The following is a 23,307-nucleotide window of genomic DNA, read 5'->3' on the forward strand; positions in this document are numbered from 1 at the left end:
GACATAGAATGTCCTCGTCAGATGTTTCTTCAATTGGCTTCGAAATTTCGACGCCTGCCAGGAACTATGCACCAATGAGGATGTTGTTTGTCTGACAGTCTTGTCATTGGTACAAAGTTGGGATGATGTTGGAATTCCGACGGTGATTTATTTTTAAAAAAAAAAAATACGCATGCCGATTACAATGGTGCTTGTTGGTTCCCTTTTAGCATGTCCTACTAGATGGACCCAAGTAGTTCAATTTCAAGTATGCGGGGATGAATTTCAATGCCATTTGGAATCCCACATGAAGCCACATTGATATTTTATCGATAAGACTTCCTATGCACTACTTCATATAATACAAACTTGACTTGATTCTCAAATCTCTTATTCCAAATATATCTTTAACATATCATTTTAGGAGAACAAAATCAACAAAAACTCCAAAAATTAGTAAATTCAAGAAGTATCAAGTCAAGTTGATCCTTGTGGTAGTGTGATTATGCTTGCACCCAAGAAAGATGACATATGGTGACTCTACATTGACTCTTATGTCTCAACAAGATCTCAATGAAGAACTTTTATCTCTTTCTACATATCAACAATCACTTGGGTCATCTCTAGGCACACTAAACCAAATCAACATATCATCAAGTTTCGATGCAATAATTTTTTTTTTGGAAAACTATATTAAAAATGTGAAGACTCTATGAATGGATGGCTATGCGTTTTGACAATTTTTAATGCTCTTGTGACACTTGTGCTTGATAAAAAATGTTATCATTGTCTACATGGATGACATCCTAATCTTTAACAAGATCTTAAAAGAATACATGCTACATGTTGCACAAGAACTAAATACACTACATCAACACAAGTTGCAAGCTAACCTTGATAAATGCATTTTGGCACCACACAAAATTAACACCTTGGTTACATAATCAACCACACTTGCATTCATGTTGATCCAGAGAAAATCAAGGTGATTAAATACTAGCCTATCCCATATAATATTGGAAGAACATATGTTACACATTGCACATGTACCACATATGCTATGCCAACACAAGTTGCAAACCAACCTCAACAAATGAAATTTTGGGACCATGCAAATTTAGTTATATTATCAACCACTCTCCCATTCAAGTTGATCTTGAAAAAATAAAGGTGACATGATACTAGCATACCCATGCAAACTCAAATAATTGTACAACTTTTTCAAACTTGAGAACTTCTATAAAAGTTTAGTCCTTGGATTTTCTTATGTTCCTTGATCACTCAACAAGGTTATATGCAGCAAGGCAACATTGCTATGGACTCCACAAAAAACATGCCTTTAATGGCCTCAAACAACACCTCTACTTTGTGCTAGCATTTACTCTAGTGAATATTGCAAAATCATTTGATATTTAGATTGATGCATTTGATTATTTACTAGGCATCATGCTAATTTACCATGGCCAAGCTATTGCGCATCACTAAAACTCTATTAATGATACCTTGTGGCACTATTCAACTTATGAAAAGGAGCCTTGCACCCTCATACAAGTCATCAAACAATGGTGCCACTATATTCTTAACTAAGAGTCTACCATTCAATTGATCATCGCCAACTTCAATTACTACACACAAAGTAAATTGGAAAATGTGTGGCATGTGAAGTGGATGATCTATCTACAAAAATTCTCTTTGTCCATTAAGCATTTGAAGGGGCACAACAAGGCTACAAATTAATGTAGTCATTAATGGTATTCATAATGCCAAGAGTGATAGGTTGAGAGGGGTAATAAAAAATGACAGGAATATGGTTGGAAGGTAGGGGTTGGCAAAAGGGATCGATGATGGCATGTACAACTCTAAAGTACCAATGAAGAGATGAGTGAAAAAGAAAGTAATGTTGCAATCCTTTGGTAGAATAAGAGAGAAGAATAATATCATCAACAAGCAGATTAGAAATAACCCCTCATGTAATAGTGAAGGCATCCAACAAAGATCTAAAAACAAAAAGAGAAGTATGAAAAGAAAACTCATCTGGCACCCAACAGTGAAGGCGTGAAACTACCTTCAGAATGAGAAGCTCTGTTCTCATTTCAAACAGATCTAAGCATAAAAGCTTCTAATTAGCTTGGCTATTTGAAAGTCATGGCTAATGCAAACTGATATGTTGTGAACATTATAAAGACTGGTAGTTATATAGAAGTTTGTGGGGAATCTGACCTCCCTCGAATGCCACCTACATTCTGCAGCTTGGTATGAAAAAATTCTATTTTAATGGTGTACTTCTTGAACCTGCAACAACATTTACTTTTTCTATAAGTGTAGGCCATGGTTGTCAAATGACACATAGTTAAAACAAGACACATACTAAGTAAATGATACACTACTTGATTCTTATTACCTAGTTATAGTAAGTACGAGTGAGAGAGAAAGGAAAGTATGCAGGGAAACTGTGACTTAAAACCAATAGGAAGCATTCAGACAAAAGGAGGAATATTGTGATAATACTATTCTTAAGCAAATCTTGAAAACATAACACAAATACTAGTTTCCAGAAAAGGAATCTGCTCTGCAAGTAGCCCACAAAAGAAAATCATTCAACTAACATCAAGATCAAGATAACAAAATTTAGTGTTTTCCTTGGTTTCAGTGAAACTTGTGATAGACATCAAGATCACACACGAGATGCATGTATCTAAAGGTTATTTAATGTCATTTATAACCCACAATTTGACATGGTATGGAAAGCCATTCTTACAGTAAGGATTAGAATGGTCATCTTCTTCACTTAGAGACTGTTTCTAATTCTTTGTGATTAGAATACTACTCATATTATGTGAGACTATGAAGCACCCTTTATTTTGGATTTGTGTTGATTTCTTATTGGGTGAGATAGATTTGTGATTATTTGATCTTACTATATGTAATATATGAAAATAAGATTATTGGTAATTATTTTATTATAATTAACAAGAATGTGGTTTTTAAATGTTATTAGATAGATATAAGTTGAAAAATGAATCTAAAGTTTGAATGCCTCAAGAATATCAGGGGCTTTTGGAAAATGCTTTACATTCAATCAATCATATATATTTGAAATACTAGTGAAGTCATATGAGTATGTAGTCAAAGAAGCTCCACCAACTTGTCAATGTAGATGTTACAGAGGGTTAGAGATAGGACACCCTTGTTTGACCCCAATTGTTCTCCTCATTAAGTTAAAGATATTGTAAGCATGAAGCTGCCCAATAAATATCATAAAGCCTACAATCAATGCTAATGAGATAATCCAAAATGTTGACATCATGTTTTTGTTGGAAAAGCAAGTGTCTCCCAATTGAGTCAAAGTCCTTCGAAAAGTCTATAAACAACAAAAGACTATGGAAGAGCGGTAGTGAGCCTTCTCAACAATAGCCTAGAGTGTAAATATTTGGTCAATGGTTTGATAATATCCCTTGAAGCTAGCTTTCCCACAAGCTTGAACATTACCTTTCTCTAGGCACTCATAAAAAAATTGCATGTCTAACATTGTGGCAAAAAGTTTGACAAATGTCTGACCAATCACTATAGTCCTATAGTTTCTAGGATTGGAGAGATTCCTAGAGCCAAGAATAGAATGAATTTATGTTGAAGAAGGGCTTGAGGGAGTAAGATTTTGTGAGTTGGTGTGATTCAAGGGTTGGAAGACCTCAAGATAATTTGGGCAAGGTGAGACTACCCTATGTGATGTATGTCAATGGTTGTATGGGACTAGGGAGTAGGAGTGAGTCTTTGGGGTGTTGAAGCAACTTGAGGGGCTAGTAGATTAGTGAGGGCTTGAGGTTTGTTCCTTATTGAATAGGTGAGTTGGGAGAAATATCTCCTTAATTGATTTAGATTGGTGGATGCTCTGCATCACAATGCTCCAATGTTGACCCTACCTAATTCTTTGTTGCTCATTGAAGCTTACACAAATGCTACTGAGGATGTCATGGGAGCCATCTTGTTATAAGATGGTAAAATAGTATGCTACTATTCAAAGGTTTTCTTTTCAACAATGAGGGACTATCTAGCTTATGATAGAACTTTATGCATTAGTCTACGCAATGAGAAAACATATAAAAAATAGTATGAGAAAGACTCAAATTATGGGGAATACAAATAGAAAGAAAATACATGATCATCAAGGAAAAATCTAAGATTGGTTAACATGCAGATCATACAACAGTGATAAGGAGAATGCCTATATAATTATCCATATGAATCACCAAGTAATAGCAGCATATAGTCATAATAATCCTCACACAGAGAACCATGGAGTCAAAGAAAACTATCCAATGTACAATTATAGCAGGATAAGAACTTTATATCCATCTATTCTATTAATACATTATCACTATTATCATGGGTCTAAGCCAATATAAAATGATCAAAATATATAGTTATTAGCAGTCATAAACTATCTTAGAATATTGGCAAAGAAAAACATAGGTGTTCTCCTCATAGAACATAGAGATATGAAGTAATAACGAGATGTGAGGTAACAATTATAAAATTTGGATGAACTCAAAGAGACATTTACAAATACAACCTACCCTTTATAATACCTAATTGAAAAAATGGATGTAATGCAAGTCCTTGTATCAATAATGTCTGGCAGATAGTAAAAAACTACAACAATAAATTCCATATAAAAGTGGTTAGACTTAAAATTATAAGGAAAATTTAAAAATGCTAAAGAAAATGTCAAGTAATAAATTTTTTTTACAAGGATGAGGCATATTAATAACTTTTGCAGTCCTGCCATGGATATCAACACTAGAAGCACCTCGTACTGTTAGTGCACATACAAGACAATATGGGAGTTCATTATACCCAACAACTTGTTGTGTTGTTGTTCATGTTGGCTTTGTTGGACCCTGCGATTAAGATTGAATATACATTATTCAATAAGATTAACTGTGCAACATAATGAAATATTGAAAAGTGTGTTATCTTATTGAGCTTCGCTTGGTCTCGAGAATAGTTTAATACTATCTACTTAAAAGGGCCAACCACATGAAGGTGGAAGCTCATTTGACTCCTCCCCCCCTAACATCACTCTAAATTCCCCATTAACATTTAACATTCATTCATTCTTTCTACCATAATAAAATATAACATTCATTCATTAATATCACATAACGTTCATTAACACATAATACTGATTAACATTAATTAACACACAACATTCATTAATATTAATTAACACATATCATTCATAACCATTCATTAGCACATAATTACATTCATTAACACATAAAAATCAGCCATTATCAAATAAGGTAGATTATAATCATTTCTTTTTTTCCTTTTTTCTTTGAAGCTATGAAAAGACTAAGTGGAGCATCATTTTCGTCATCATTTCCCCCCTCTTCAGTTGTTCTGCCCTCTGCTCGTGATCTCGATGTATGTCTAGTCGGATACTAAGGATGAGGACACTGAAGGGAAGGGGGATCCTCTGCAATAACAAAGAAATGAATTAAATTAAAAATATTTTTTATTATTGTTACAAGTATTTCATTAATTTAGAGAACATAGCTATTGTGCTCTTTACCTGATGGAGCCACATCATTTTGTCTAGCCTCAACCTCAACATGTTGAACACCCTCTAGATCCTCTGGAGTTGAAATACTAAAGGTTACATTAATTTCGAACACCAATTACAATTAAATTTGTTTAAAGGAATAACATTGGTCCTCTTTACCTGATTGGGGAACATCGCATTCCTAATGTTGTGTACCTGGATCATGCTCCACTTGGTCACCACTGACTACATGCTCTAAAATATTAACAAAAAGGGTTACATTAATTACTACTCTAATTACAAATTAAGATATTTAATTGTATTAATAATTACATAAATAAATTTGAATAGAAAATGAATACCTCCACTACTGGGATGCACATCTGGACCTTCATGTGCAGGTGGTGTTTCACGATTAGCAGGCTGCATTCCAATGTCATGCACATTGTTATCATTGCTTGCTTATTTAAAACAAATATAGTCACTTTATGTTGGAACTCAACATCAATTAAATTATTGGTAAAGGATTCAATTTGAAACAATTTTCATTTAGCTTATTTACCTGTGTGACGGATGCATCAAAATCTTGTGTTTGCCCACTCAATTCTCGTTGTTATTCAGCCACGACTGTATAGCCTTGCTGGTAGGCAATTCTCTTGTCATCTTCAATGGGTGCTCTATTGAATTAAGAGCCATGCATTTTTGCTTGGTATCATGAATTTTGCTTACATTGTTTGATAAAAAAAAAATCGTTTGCAATTTATAAATATTTTGATGCGATATTTCATTTACAAATACTTACAATTTGTGCGACAAGTTTCATATAACCACTTGAGCCAAGTTTGTGTTGCCCATGATTTTCTTGTCTTGCCTTGGTTGCCTTTGACATGTCACTCAGTCTATGAAAAGTTTGAAATATGTTAGATTATATAAATATAAAGAGTAATTAATTAGTACATAATTACATTCTTAATAGTATCCCATACCTTCTTTTGGCATCTGGTGGTGTATTTCCTTTTTTCCATTCAATTATCTCCTTGGTATCCAAAATTAGGTCCTTCCACTCCCTCTCTGGAAGCATGGGGGTACGCTCGTACTTTACATTCTTCTCTAAATAGGTCTTGTATTGGTCCCTAACATACTTTAGATATGTGCTAGCTTTTTCAACGAGCTTGGTTTTATCAAATGTGTCATTTCCAAACCACTCAACCATACGGTTTATCAATTCATCTTTTAACCTTTTTTCTTGGTCATTCCACCTTTTAAAGAAAAAACAAACCTGTTAGATTGAGAAATGAACTAAAGCTACATTTATTATAGTTCAAGAAATGGATCAAAGGAAAACTATTCTAGCAATGATATGAAATCAAAATAGAGGATTAGGGTTAGTTCACTTATTATGTTCCACCTTTTACCTATGGTGGGCCCAAATATCTGCAATGCAATGTCATTAAGATTTTTATAAAAAATATCATTTCCTGCAAAAAATTCATGGGATCATTAGTCCAAAATGAGTGATCAGAAAGTAAAATAGAATTAGATTATATAGAATAATAATTTTAAAGTACCTAGAACCTTCTGTATCTTTAAGGGAATCATTTCTTTGTCGCTCACCACCAATGTGGCCATGAACGTTCCCGTACTAGAAATACAAGAGTATATAGGAAATGATGGTATGTTATTAGCAGTAGTCACCTCTGGCACATCCTCATGTGCATCTCCTGCTGCAGAAAATGAATCCACTATGAAATGTCCCCAAGAAAGAACGTTTGAAGGGAAATAAGCACATAACAAAAGATAGAGCAAAAGAGGTATCTACCAACAGTGGGTGGGCCAATATGATGTGCAATAGAGGATGTCTGTATGCTGCATGTTGCCAACATTGCAGTCAGCAATACAGGTGGGGCTAACCTCTGATGAGGCACCAATGACATTTGCATAGGAACATTGACAACACCTGAAGAACAATACATTAAATATATAAAACATTAAATATATGCAAAGTGCAAGAATTGTAAACAAGGATGAACCTTTATTATGAACATTGACAGTATCAAGTATGATGTATTTTGGGTACTCAAAGTGATAATCCAAGCAAGTGATAAGCTAAGAAAACCATCATCACTTGAACTACCTGCAATACCCTGATCATGGCCACTAGGTTGATGAGGACGCATAAATTGCTATAAAAACAACACGTACATATTTTAGTTAATGACATAAATGAGTATAAAATATAAACCATTATTGAACTTTTGTTATAATTAAAGCTTTCATTGCTACTTACTTACAAGTTTTCTATTGTCTGCATCAATTTTTGCACCCTCTCTCATATCTCATTAATCTAAGGCTCCACGGATGCCAAAGCAACAATCTCTCTACTAAATTTTCTAATAGACTTTTTTATCAATTCTATAGGGTTTGTGGAATTTCCAGGGTCATCATCACTTAATCCTATTGAGTCCACATCCCTAGAGAGGTGCTCAGGTATTGCAACTCCCTTTCTCTTTCCCAGAACATTCGTCTGCGACAAGATTATCATTAACAATAACAAAACTACTCTAAAACACTAAAAAAAAGAACATAATAATGTAACAATTTTCTTCTATCTAATTTGTATAATTATAGTGAGGTTTATTTGCTTGGTAGAAGTGTCATGATCTACATCCCTATCTGTGCTATGTGATGGATCCATGTCACCCTATGACAAAGAAAAAATATAAAAACGTTAGCGAAATGAAACCAATAGATTTAGCAAAAAAACTTCATAATAAAATGGTATATTGGAGTCATTTATTGGAGGCTGGTTAATTTAAATGGTATATAGTACGTACCACCCTCATGATAGTAACTTTGTTTGTATCTATATGATTCAAATTTTAATCGCTTAGCAACTCTTCCCCTGCTCTTATTGATTTTATCGCACATACGAATACATGTTTTCCCTCACGCACCTCAAATATGCAATTGGGTTGTTTATTAGTTGACCCAGGTCGCGTACTATTTATAAAACCTGCAATATTCCCTGTTGCTTTTGGCCTTCCATCAATGTATACAACCACTCATTTACTTTGATCATTATCTTTCTGTTGTATATAATTTGCTGACAATGCATACCTACGCATATTTTTTTTATATCGAATAATCTGCATCCAATTATTGTAATTGTAACAAGGTCTGACAAACCCCATCAATTCAACAACTTTGTTGTAACAAACCTTTATGTCGTCCATCAAAAATAGGCCCAAACCATGTAACGATGAAGGTGCTATGCGATATGTCCTATCATTAACACAAAAACCAGTGTTTATTGGAGGAAGTTCCTTGGGTACCCATTGTTTCTATAGATGTTTGTACCTCAAGGGCACCTCAATGTTGCCTTTAGTCTCATCATCAAAAGAACATGATCCCCCTTGAGCAAGGAAATATTTTATGCATTTCTTGAATTTTCTTCCAATCTTTTGACCTCGAGTTCATCTCCCTGTTGTAGACCTACTACATCTTTGACTTTCATTTTCTATTCCTATATTTCCCTCACTCAAGGAAGACACATCTGACAAATACCTATTTGGTGGTACCTACACTCCATCAAATGAGAGAGTTAGTTGGTAATGAGAGAGATATTTTGCAAATGAGGGTAATGTTGATGAAGAAGTTGACCCTAAAGTTGATGTTGAGATTAAAATTTGAATAAGTCCAACTTGGGCCTCAAGTTTTGATAATTGTATTAGATTTGCTACTAATGTCGAGGTTTGAAAAACTGAGGAAGTTTGTTTTACAAGTAATTTTTTAAAAATAAACTGTTTCTATAAGGTGTAATGACTTATACGTGTCGATCCATGAGACTGTGCAGGATCCTCGTCAAAGGGGTTCAGGTTCCTGCACATGTAATTTAATTATCTTATGTTAGCTAAAAATTACATAGTACACAACATGAACTTTGTAGATAAAAAAATATGTTATCATAATAATTGTAAATTTTTTAATTCCTTACCTTTACTTAATGTAGAGTATGCAAGATCCTCAAATAAAGGGTTGACTATGTCTGTAGTCAATGACCTGTTCCCACCAAGGGTGACAACATCACACAAAATATATACATGAAATCAACACCATCAATTGAGCATCATAAGCATTACATTTGTAAGTTGATAAACAATAAATACATATGTATCATAAGCATCATAAGAATCACATATGTATCATCAAATATGTAATTGAGCATCATAAGCATCACATATGTGTCCTCATAAATATGTAATCCATCACATATTTATCATAAATCACCATCCATCACATAGGTAATAAACAATCCACATTCTATAAATAAACACAAAGTTGAAAAAATGTCACATGTATAATCATAAACATGTAATCCATCACATATATATTTTAAATCAACATCCATCACATAGCTAATAAACAATCCAAATTCCATAAATAAACACAAAGTTTAAAAAATGTCACATAAATAGTCACTCTCCCTATCTCCATCTCCTTGGGGTGGCATAGTTCTACCAAAACATAATGAATTAATTATGTAACCATATAAGTCAAATAAATTTCTATCAAGAAATCAATATTAAATAGATAATATACTAATCACATACCTCATACATTTCATTCATCTCATTGATCTTCTTCTTCATCCAACTCATGATGATGATGATGATGATGATGATGATGATGATCATCATCATCATCATCATCACCACCATCATCGTCTTCATCATCACCATCACCATCACCATCACCATCACCATCACCATCACCATCACCATCATCAGCTTCTTCTTATTCATCATCATCAAGTAATTTTCAATCATGATCATCATCTACATCATCTTCTACTTCTTCGATATCTTCTTCTTCCATCATAGTATACTTTATCGGCCTTCCTCTTGGATCATGTCTAACAACAAATGACCAACTCAGTTTATATGGAACCTTCGAGTAAAATGCCTGCTCACATTGGCTTGGAAGAACATAGGGCTCATCCCCAACTGTTTCAAATGACCTTGTATTAATCATTATAAAACTATTATCATGTTCAATAATAGTTCTATCAGGATCATTTTTATTCAATCGTAGCTTGTACCATTTGACGATGAACAAAACTAATTTGAAGGAATTAAAGTCACACTCAAGTATATCATCCAAAATGCCATAGTATCGATTTTGAGACTCTTGAAAATGTATGTCATTTCTCGATGAAATATTTATCACCTCAAAGACTGCAATTATCCTAGAATCATAAGTTTTCTTTGTGTCATCCAACTTTTTGATGCAAAATTTATAACCATTGCAGGACATAGTGTTGTGGTGTTTGACCCGCAATATGTCAAACATGTAAAAATTATTGCATTGTGAGTTGATAAACATATGGGTGATTAATAAATTTATACATACCTGCTTATCTATTAAACCATATGCTAAATCTATTTCCCTTTGCGTAACATTGGAATCTCCATTATGATGAGCTTCTTTAACCAATGAAGCCACACCTTCCCATGTTAATGTTCTTAGGATAACCGGTGAACAACTGAGAGGGGGGGGGATTAGTTGTTAACATATTATAACTTTTAATCCACAATACAACTTTAAACAAATCAAGTACCGGTATAGACAGATGTCGGTAGGAATAGATACCGGTAAACAATACAACTTAACAATTAACCAGATAATCAATGCAAAGCAACCATACCACATAACACCATGATTTGTACATGGAAAACCAAGAAAGGGAAAAACCACGGTGGGAAGCTTGCCCACAGTCAGATGATACTTCTGCAGAATGTATGTGTTACAATGAGGGGCTTGCACTTGCAGGAAGGCACACTACCTAGAGCATACTGCTCATTACAAAAGAGTCTCATTGACTACAAAGAGGCTACAACCTTCTCAAGTTAAATGGACGAGAATCCAATAGAGTGAACTGCTGGAAATAGCATCTACTATGCCTGATTACAATCCCGATTAAGCTCAATCAAGTCCTCTACCTGATGATATTACAATATTCACACATTACATTCCTTGAACACAACCTTTTCAATAACCATGATACTTTACAAAGAGTTTCTACCTCTTAGTTAAACTAACCCTAAGGCCTAAACCAATTAGGTCGGCCACCTAAAGATATTACAATAATATCATTACATAATTCCTTATTACAATGATATGCCATGTCAGCTTAAGATCAAAACAATAATAACAAATCCATAAAACATCTTGAATCATCCAAGTAATGTGTAGAGTACACACTAGCATGATATCGGTCCATAACCTAGATAGGTACCAGACCTATTCTAGGTCCACCATGCCAAAGAAATGTCTTCAAGCAATTAAAGAATGATCAACGAACATCTTCAATATCCTGAAATCCTCAAAGAAGCTGCACCAACACCAATTGTGCATCTTTTCATAATTCCTCAATGAAATCTTTTTCAGTAAAGCCTTAAACCAATGTCGGTCAGGGTTTACTAGTGTGTTATATAACATCTAATTATCAAGCTAATACCAACTGACCAAAATATGCTTATGGAGTATATAACACATGAAATCCAATGCCAGAAGTGTCCAACAGATAATCTCTTCTGCTAGTAATACTAGATCTTATACTGGTAACCATCCATATCAGTCAGCATAAGTCTGTCTGCTGGTAACAGTAGTGTTGACATCAATGACAAAACATCAATGCCACAAAATAATACATTCACTCATAATGCCAAAAAATGTGCGACCAAAATGTTGACAACGTTCAATCCATACCGTCATCCAATCAAGAATGTTTTTAATATAAAAATGTAGCGCATCTCACTCTTGACCAACTGTACAAAAAATAAATAGACGTCTTAAAACCAATTTATTTTGAAGATTAAGAATTAATTAACTATAATAACATCTTATAATTACCTCTCACTTTCCTCAATCTACCTTTCCCCACCAAGTACTCCCCTTCAAATTTGTTAATGGGGTTGGGATCCCAAGTGCGATCCACATGGATATTTTCTGCAAACTTAGGAAGATATTTAGAAATGTACACCATAGTTTGGTATACCATATATCCCTCCACTATAGAACCCTCAGGATGTTCTCTTTGTTGAACCAAAGCCTTAAAAAATTTCAAGTGCCTCTCAACCATCCACATTGACCTAGTGTGTATAGGTCCACACAATTTAATCTCCTCAACTTGGTGTATGAGGTAGTGCTCTTGTGCATTGAAAAAGGCTGAAGGTAGACACTTTTTCATTTCACACATTGGATGAGGAATTTTTCTCTTCCAATATTTTATATCTTCTTTATGGATTTCTTTACATGACAACTGCCTACAAGATATTCAAGATGCAAAAATATATATTACATAACAAGTAAAACAAATTGCAAATATAATATCTATACAACGAATTAAACAAATATCACTACTTACCTCATGTATTTTCCAAGATCATATATAACTTTCTTGACATTATTGTCAAAGTGGTCTGGGAGAGATAGAAGTAGAACGTACTGCAACAATTATAAAATTATCTTTTCATTTTTTGTTAACATAATACAATGAAAAGTACTTGCACAATATACAAATATATAGTAAATACACAAGAACATGAATTACCTTAATGAAGGTATGTCAATCATGCATTTTCATCCCTGGCCCAAATTCACTTTTCTTTGATATGAGATTGTTTATGTTAGTAGCAAATCCTATGAGAAATCGAATTTTTCATATGACTTATTTTATAGCATTGCTTTGCCAGTCCATTAATAACCAAGGAAGGTCACTTATATTAATCTGGTCTCTATGGCTATTTGATTGAATGACAATTTTCATTGCATGATTGGATTTCTGAATGTCATGCCTTCCATCCAATATTTTCCATAATGTCTATTATATTCTTTCCAATATGCATAGTATCAAACAAATGCACAATTTGTAACTGCTCGTAGTAGGGAAACCTACTAAATTACCGGGGATAACTTTTTAGTCCCTTAGGAAGGTGGTCATTAATGCCTTGATGAGCTTCACAATCATCGATCACATCATCAGTAAACAAAAGACAATAGAAAAGATGTTTTATGACATAAACCATTAGATGGAATGTCATTACCTTGATGATTAATTCTATTATATTCCAACTTCCACAGGTGAGGTGTCATTCTTTGTGGCTTTGATGTATTCTCTTCTTTCCCATTGAAAAGATGTTTTTTCAGTATTTCGATACTTATGATTTTTGTGGAGAAAGTTCCTATACTCATCAAACACCTTCTTTCCTAAACTTTTTGAATGATGAGATTTCATCTTTGGACCAAAAACTGGACATGCAAATTTTCCCTTTGTTTGAAGACCTACAAGATAATATATAAGTGGTTTAAATATGTTAATTTTTTTAATTATAATTATCATGCACAACTTGAACACTATAACATACCACAAAAATGTGTTAGCCCTGGGGAATCGTGTATTGTCCATAAAAGCATCGCATGGAATTTAAATTGTCTTTGTCCTATTGGTCTAGAGATGTCCTACATAGTGACAACATTCCATAACTCCAACAACTCATTGATAAGAGGCTCAATATATAAATTCATATCTTTAACTTGGTACTTACCTAATCGAATGAACAAAAACATTACATAATTATTATGACCATTTTAATGCATTATTTATAATTAATTGTAGACAACTATTAAATGATAAAATAACTAGAACAATCATTGCCAACATTATGTGCTCTCTCTTTATTGACATCCATGGAGGAATGTTATTGTTGATAACAAAAACAGGCCACAATGAGTAAACATATCTTAGCTCTCCAAATGGATTGACACTGTTTGCTGCCAATGAAAGCCTGAGATTACGAGGTTCTTCTTTAAAGTGTGGCCACTTTTCCTCTATGTCCATAAATGCTGAACCATCCACAAGCATTCGAATAATGTCATCTCAACTTCTATTGCATGCATGGTAATCCATAAATTGTGCCAAGCTAGTGCACTTGAATAATCGTTGCATACATGGAATAATGGGAATATAACAAAGAACCTTGTGAGGCACTTTTTTGTTATTTGATATGTTCGATATCTACTGATATGAAATTCAGGGCATTCAGTTTGAAATTCATGTTGTTTGTGATATATAATATGATCATTGGGACAAGCATCTATTGCTTGATACTCCATTCTAATATCTTTCATAATGGTAGATAATTCTCGGTATGAGCAAGGTAGAATATTTGATGGTGGTAACAAATACTCACCTATCAATATACAAGAAAAAAATATAATTATTTAATTTAAAGAATATTAATGGTATATGATTCACCATTTATTAACTATAATGACATATATGACATACCTTAACATACGTGAGATTGTTATGTTGGATAAACCATTCATAACCTTCAAGTTCACCAACAACAATACAACAGAGAGAAGAGTTGTCTAGGAGCCTTCGTAAAGGGCCTCAGATTCCTTCTCAAGTAGAGGTAAATCATGAACAACATCAAGGTCATCTTCATCATCATGATCAGCTGGGCCAGTACTAAATGTGTAATGGATCAATGTATTTGTATCATCATCTTCAAATGTGTTTTGTGGCTCATGGTCATCATCTTCCATGGGATGATTATCTTCAACTTCGATATTCACACCTCCATGTTCGTCCACTTTGAAAACCATATTCTCCGGGTTGTGTTGATCCATACCATGTGCTCCAGGGTGCTTGACCTATATAAAATTGATAAACATAAATAAACCATGATCATGATCTCATCATCAAGTGATTTCTTATGTATATAAATTGTTAAAACGATATAATAAAAAAATTACCAATGGATGATAATCATGTCCCCCTTCAATGTGACCATGCAGCCTACAATGTTTCTTAGTTGTTTTGATTAGAAGTCTTCTAGTATTTAATCCCTTACAAATTTTGCAGGGACAATAACATTTTCCATCACGTTTTCTTTTCAAGTTAGCCTACAATCTAGCAATTATCTCCTTATTTTGTTGTTCACTAATATTGTCTAACATGGTCTTTCTTCACAGGCAAAAAAATCGGGCTATAGAAATAGTTATATAGAAGTTGAAATGTTAGTTATGAAATCACGTTTCAGTATAATATACCAAATTAAATTACTTGAACATAGAAATTATGAAAATTGAACCAAAACCATTTAACTTTTCTTTTTCATCTTAAAACATATCTAATGGTTTTGTGGTGATTTAGAGCAGGTGATATGCTAATGGCTTTGTGGATAGCAATCCTTGTATCATATCTCAAGTTGACTAATGTCTAACTGGGGTAATCCATGAGTGTCTAATATGAATTTATTATCAATGTTGTGAAGTCATCGACAGTATGGTGATAGTCATCCTTATAGGATCCTCTCAATACTGTCCAAATCAGTCTAAAAGGAAAGTAACTATCCATTCCCATTCTCATGCATACTTACATGACTAATGCTACCCTTGTGTATTCTAAACATTGGAGAGACCTTATTTAACTTGCCTAATAAATGTGGTTACTATTCTAATATGAAATATTGAGTTCTACCCTTGCCTCTGCATCAAAATTCTCACATCATGTTTCTTCAATAAAACACACTTTTTCGATCCCAATCTTCCTCAATACCCTCAATGGAGGGGAATGTATAATGGTTTCAACATACAGTCCATTCTTCTAGACACCCTTGGATACATTACTTGGATTCTAGGCTTGGGAAAACTAATATGAATTAAGCCAACACCATGAGGATAGGGTCAAGTATCATGGAAACTAATCATAATACATGAAGATGGGGTTCACACCTAAGTGTTGGCTCTCAACAATGTCACACTTCCAAAATTGTCAGTCTCAAGACTTCTCCTATTGGGTCAACACTCATTGATGGCCACAAGGCCAAATCAATGTATCTAGGCTTTGAACTCCTTACTCTAGGCTTGGAAGACCCTACACAAGGTCTATGAACACTCACTTGGTATTAAAATAGAAAGATCCTTCCTCTAGAACTTTGTTTGCAACACACACATCATTGGTAATTATTGTTATGATGGATGGTCTATTAGGACAGTAAATAAAATACTTATTCTTTTTCCACCCTTTGAAAGTACAACAAGGTTTTTGACTTTGGAGGGTCCCCACACATCACTTCAAAACCAAACATTAGGCAATTCAACCTTTTGCCTTCTCAATGCATTTTTTTTTTGTCTTTCACTGGTTTTCTCAATCTAATACATAGGGATATCAGACCTTTCATGGCATCATCACACACGCAAACTTCCCCATATGTCCCTATAAGTTTAATATATGAAATAAATTTCAGCTAGCACTATCTGGTACAAATTCTTGTGTCTTACCCATATAGGATGTTTGCACACCACACTATCATCCTTGACTCATGTGTATGATGCAGAGGTAGGGGCATGTATAATGGTTTCAACATACAAAGTCAATGATAATATAGTCCATTCTTCTAGACACCCTTGGATACATTAATTAGCTTCTAGGCTTGAGAAAACTAATATGAATTGAGCCAAAACCATGGGGATTGGGTCAAGTATCACGGGCACTGATCATAATTTTTGAAGATAGGGTTCACACTCATTGATGGTCATTTTGCAATTCACCTTGAGTCTACATGAGCTGCAGAAGCTTGTGATAAGTATGGATGATTATCTCCTTCCAATACGTAGTCCTTTCATATTTTAGGTGCCTACACACTATGTTTTTGTTAAGTATTGATGTAGTATTAAGACATCTCATGAATCCATTACATATCCACACTTGGGTTTACAAACACAACTCTGTCAAAACAAAAACAATATTACTAGTAAAACTATGACTATGACAATTAATACCCTTAGGACAGTCATAGAAATTTAATCTATTTCATTTGGTTTTGATCCACAAACCCTTCCGAATACCAATCACTTGGTCTTCCCACCAAATTCTTCACTCTTAGTGCCTTTTACTATCTGATACATAGAGATATCAGACTGTCCTCATGCCCAAACATGTACCAAATCTAATTCAGAGACCTACACACAACATAATATGATACATAGCATGAAAATAGGTCCTATCACACATTTGGGTGAATTTATATGCATGGGAGACCAAACTATACATTATTTACTCATCGGTAAACACTAGGCAGGGTTTTGACATTTTTTGCAAAAACTATGATATATTCTTTAAGACACAATGAAATTCAATGCCACAAAAATACAAAATGAAGTTAACTCACTTTTCTACCACATCCAATTGACTTGCCAGCAAGTTATGATGATTTTGATAATGAAAAATGAAGAAAATCAAACCGAAAACGTCAAAAAATGAACAAAAAACCCCAATTTCATTAAGCAAAACTTTAGGATGGCATGCCAAAGGCTTATTTATTCCAATCAAAGTCGGTTACAACCTCAAAACACCATAACATAACTTTACAACCATATTTTTAAGAAGTTGCTATAAGAAATGCAAAAGTTGTCATGGCAAAATGACAACTTCTTTCTCAATGGACCTCAAACTTTCACAATTAGGTCCCAATATTTGAATGGTATGGCAGCTTCCAAAGAGGGTAAATCTTGCACACAAATTGAACATACATAAAGATTACAATAAAATATTTATTCAAATATGCAATTAACAATCTCCATGCACATCAATCCTCTTCACATTTAATGTCTCTCCCTAGCGTTTCAATTTTTTAGATATTGATTTGATCAAACACATGGCAATTATATTTATGGTAGAGTTTCAAAATCCTTTATGCTTTGATGGATATCATACCCTACTCTATGGCTCAACCTTGAATCTTTTCTATTATTGTTTCTTGCATAGCCCATCTCTATATTGTGCCACACACCATCTTTGCAACCTTCCAAAGTAGTGTTATGTTTGTTCATTTCCCCTTTTACTAAACTCTATAAACTGCAATCTTGTATTTATTTTTAATCGATGCTTTCCTACATTTTTTGATCTGCCATCTTGTTAGAAATCTCCTCTCTATTATGCTTTGATGCATGTCGCATCTTGTTACAAACCTCACATTTGGCACTGGCAGAAAGGATATTAGCAAAGGTTGTGGAATATGGCTTTTACATCTACCAATTGTCATTCCATCTTGTGCATATGGATTTTACATGTAGAAGAAATAAATTTGATAAATAGGCCATATGGTGGATGATAAGTGGAGGATGTAAGTACTAAAGGTGTGACACTAGTGGCTTTGGTACATGAAGGTGACTAGAGGTTGTGGAAGGAGAAATGGTGGAAGTTGGATCTATGGAAGAGGTGGGAGTAGATGTTATTTACACATGAAAATGTTAAGCTAATACTCATTAAATAGCTAGGAATCCAACTTAAGGCCTTCTATTTGTTAATAAATTTCTCTACCATTGAGCTACTACCCCTTTTCTTACCATTCCATTGTTGGCTTGAGTGTAGATTATTTTCAACACCCATTATAAGACACTTTATAGGTTCTTGGGGCTCCTAACCTAACCTAGCTTTGATAATATTTTGAGCTACTACTCATGGACTAGTTAGGTTACCAAGCTTTGACCTTCTATTTGTTGTTAGAATGTGATCTATGACTAAGTATTAGAGGATCTTACTATCTTAAGTAGTATGCTTTTATGTGTCTCTGACATGACTCCTAGTAACTATATAAGGATCTTACTAGTCCTAGATCTATTCCTTGTCTTTTTGATATGGTTCCTAGTGAGAATTTATGAATCTTACTAGTTATAAATGTCATAACTTTGTGTTTTGCATTCTCCATGTGTGTTACCAATTTTACTCATATTACTCACTTTGTACTTCCCTTTTATCTCAATATTGTAGATTGACAATATCATAAGTCTTGGGAGATACCACCTTTCCAAACTTGTAGTCATCTTGACTCTTCAATATCTTGGTGAAAGAATATTTGGTTTCTCCATATTTTTCCAAGAGTACATGAGCATAATTTCATACTCTTGCTAAGAGGGGGCTAAATATTGCATCATATGTTGTATCTCTTTATAAATATACGCTAGGTTTGGACTCACTTTAGTGGTTGTGCCTTATTTATGCCTAATTGTACTTAGGTTTGAGAATGTTTCCATAAATTTTGTTCATTCCCTTATTCATGATGTTCCTCATGGCTCAATTTTCTAGGACTAGGGTCTTGGGAACCCTTATTCATGGAAATTGGACCTAAAATTCGAAAGATGAATGTTGGATTCACAAATAGTAGGAATTTCCTCTCCAAATTTGGACTTTTCCAAATGTTCATTTTGAAAAGGTGCAAGTTGCATATAGGTACAAGTATATTTTTCATTTCAAACCCCTATCAACTCCAACCCACATCTACCAATTTTTCAATCACGCAATTCAAATCAATTGAGCATAGATCTATAATCAAGGAACAAGGTATTCAAAGATAAAAATTTGTTACATCATTTATGATCAACTACATTATGTTTTTCCATGATGAAAGCATACACTAACATGTTATAGAAACATTAAGGCTTGTGTGGAACTTTATGCCAAGCATTTCAAAATTGAGGTATATTTGTCAATTTTTTAGGTACATTTATGTTTATCCTCTTTCCTACTAAGGTAATGCACTCTTTTTACTCATCATAGCCCTTTTCTTTCTTCCTTAGTGGTGTCTGCCATGGGTTCTTAGTCCTACAACTGCCATGGTGAGTTGTTTAATTTCAATTTTATTGGATTCTTTAGTTTTTCAGTCTATTGCAAACATTTTTTGACTACCAATCCCATAAGATGGTAAGCTTGCAAGATCTCTTAGGATTTTTGAACCCCCTCATGACAATTCAGAAACCTTTTTGGATTTCACAAGCCAACTCCTACTAAATTGGTTTCCTTTTCTTAGCCGACAAAACTTATGCATCCAGTGGTTGGCATTTTGAAATGGTTGACATGCAAGCTCTGATCAAGCTCAAGATTTGGCTTCCTTGAGTGTTTTGAGCTCACAAATTTTACATCTTCTTGGAAATATATTACATTGCTATGAACATCTATTATTTTGGGACCATTTTGCTATAAAGTTGAAGGACAAAACTAATAATTATACAGAAGCACAAGATGCCCTCCTAGCAATCAAATTAGCAGTAGAATAATCCAACTCGAAATTGCATTTAGTGGGAGATTCACAAATCGTAGTCAATATAATTAAACTTATCACAAGATAGTTGCATATGTATTGAAACTCAACCATAAGTTCAAAGCAGGTTTTAGCAAGCTAGATTCTACCTGGAATGGTGAATGTGTGAAAGTACCTCGAATGGTGAGTGTGATGTTTGATCTTGCCAAGGGTTGCCAGAGGTTGATGTGGAAGCTTGTGCGGGATTGATTGCACAAATGACTTGCCCTCCTTTTTTTTTTTTAAGTAATGCCCGTTGTCATCAAAATTTTGATGAACACGAGCTCTTTTAAAAAACAAAAACAAATTTCATTGCTAATGCCTTCTCTGTCGAAACCAAATGTGAAATTATCATCAGAATTCCAATGAATTTGGGCATTTTTTCAAAAACAAATCAAATTTGGTCAAAATATACCTTCTTCGTCGAAAATCTTCATCAGAAGTCTAGACCAAATGTATTAGTGACTAGAAGGCACAACACCCACTCATAACAAAAATTACACACATCGACTACATACAACATCCAACATCTAGACCATACTGGATAAAATTGAACTACAAATATCATCTAGTTCAATTTGGATAACTGGTTTGACATTAATGATATCAATATTCACACAAGTCTAACATAGATGTCAATGGGCATGAACATACATCATAGCAAGGAAGAGACATTGATCTCTGACCTGTGATACATCTTCACAAAATCTTACAAAAATGTTAAATTAAAGGGACTTGGGGTCCTACCAGGCATGTTAAATCTTCTACCGGTAACCAAAACCTATCTGTCGGCAACCAAAACCTATCTACCAATAACCAACCATAATAGCTAGTGTTGACATCAATGACAAAACATTAATGCAACACATAATTAATTCATCCATAATACCAACAATCTCCCCATTTGGCATTGATGGCAACACTAGATGTGAAAAACATCTAAGTACCAAGAAATTACAAACAAGTCTCCCCCTGTGGAAGACAACCAACAATCTCCTAAATATCAATAATTCTCCTCCTGTGAATAATATCTCTATAAAGTTCTGAATTTATTTTTCACATCACCATCTCTCCCCCTTTGACATCAATGCCAAAAATCGACCTCTGAATCTCAAAGTTGACTACTCCCCCTAAGTAGTAGCACCACTCATCAGTGCCGAACTGAATAATATCTCTGATAATGCATGTCAGACTGATGACAAATTGCATCAATCAAGTCTCTGTCGGAAGGCCAGAAACCCCTAACCCGTCTCTCAAATACTCAAATGATTCCTTAGGCAACAGTTTAGTGAATATATCTGCAATCTATTCTTCATTGTTCACATAAACCAATTTGACTTCCTTTCCTTCTATCTTGTCCTTTAGAAAGTTATACTTTATTGATATATGCTTAGTCTTAGAGTGAAATACTGGATTCTTAGACATCTCAATAGCTACAGAGTTATCACAGTAGATAGCTATCAGTTCACTACAATTTACCTTGATATCCTTCAACATTTGCTTCATCCACAAGACTTGAGTACAATTATTTGTTGCTGCAACATACTCAGCTTCTACAGTAGATAAAGAAATGCATGACTACTTTTTGTTGATCCATGAAACCAGTTTCTTTCCAAGAAAGAAATCTCCACCAAAAGTGCTCTTCTTGTCATCAGTATCTCCTGCCCAATCTGAATCAGTATATGTACATAAAGTGAAATCATCATCTCTAGAATACCATAAGCCATATTCTGTTGTTCCTTGCAAATACCGGAATATACTTTTTACTGCACATTCATGATTTTCTTTAGAATTACTTTGATAGCTTGAAACAATACTTACTGCATTCATAATATCTAGTCTAGTCTGAGTTAGATATAACAAACCAATCATAGACTTATACCTTGTCAGATTTACCAATGTAGAAGTATCCTTGATAGATAATTTCTCACTTGTTTCCATAGGAGTACTTACCGGTTTAGAATTATCCATACCAAAATTTTTCAACAATTCCCTCAGATACTTTGTTTGATAGATAAAAATGCCTTTGTCAGTTTGAGTAATCTATAAGCCTAAGAAAAATCTCATTTCACCAATCATGAACATTTCAAATTCATTCATTATATTATTAGAGAATTCCATGCATAATTTATCTTCTCCTCCAAAAATGATATCATCAACAAATACTTCAATAATTAGAATATCATCATTAGTGATGTTATAATATAAATTTCTATTAGCACTACCTTTAGTAAAACCAAGATTCAAAAGATATTTATCCAACCTTGCATACCAAGCTCTAGGAGCTTGCTTCAATCCATATAAAGCTTTCTTCAATTTGGAAACCATATCTTTATCATCTGTTAGTGAAAATCCATCAGGTTTCTCAATGTATACTTCTTCTTCAAGTTCACCATTCAAAAATGCACATTTAACATCCATTTGATAAACCTTATAGCTCTTATAAGCTACATAGGCAAGAAATAGTCTAACAACTTCAATTCTAGCCATAGGTGCAAATGTCTCACCATAATCAATTCCTTCCATTTGAGAATATCCTTTACAAACCAATCTAGCTTTGTTTCTTACAACTTGACCATCCTCATTCAGTTTATTCCTAAAAACCCATTTAGTTCCAATAACATTCTTAGTTTT

This window comes from Cryptomeria japonica, chromosome 8, assembly GCF_030272615.1.
Source record: "Cryptomeria japonica chromosome 8, Sugi_1.0, whole genome shotgun sequence".
Lineage (NCBI taxonomy): Eukaryota > Viridiplantae > Streptophyta > Pinopsida > Cupressales > Cupressaceae > Cryptomeria > Cryptomeria japonica.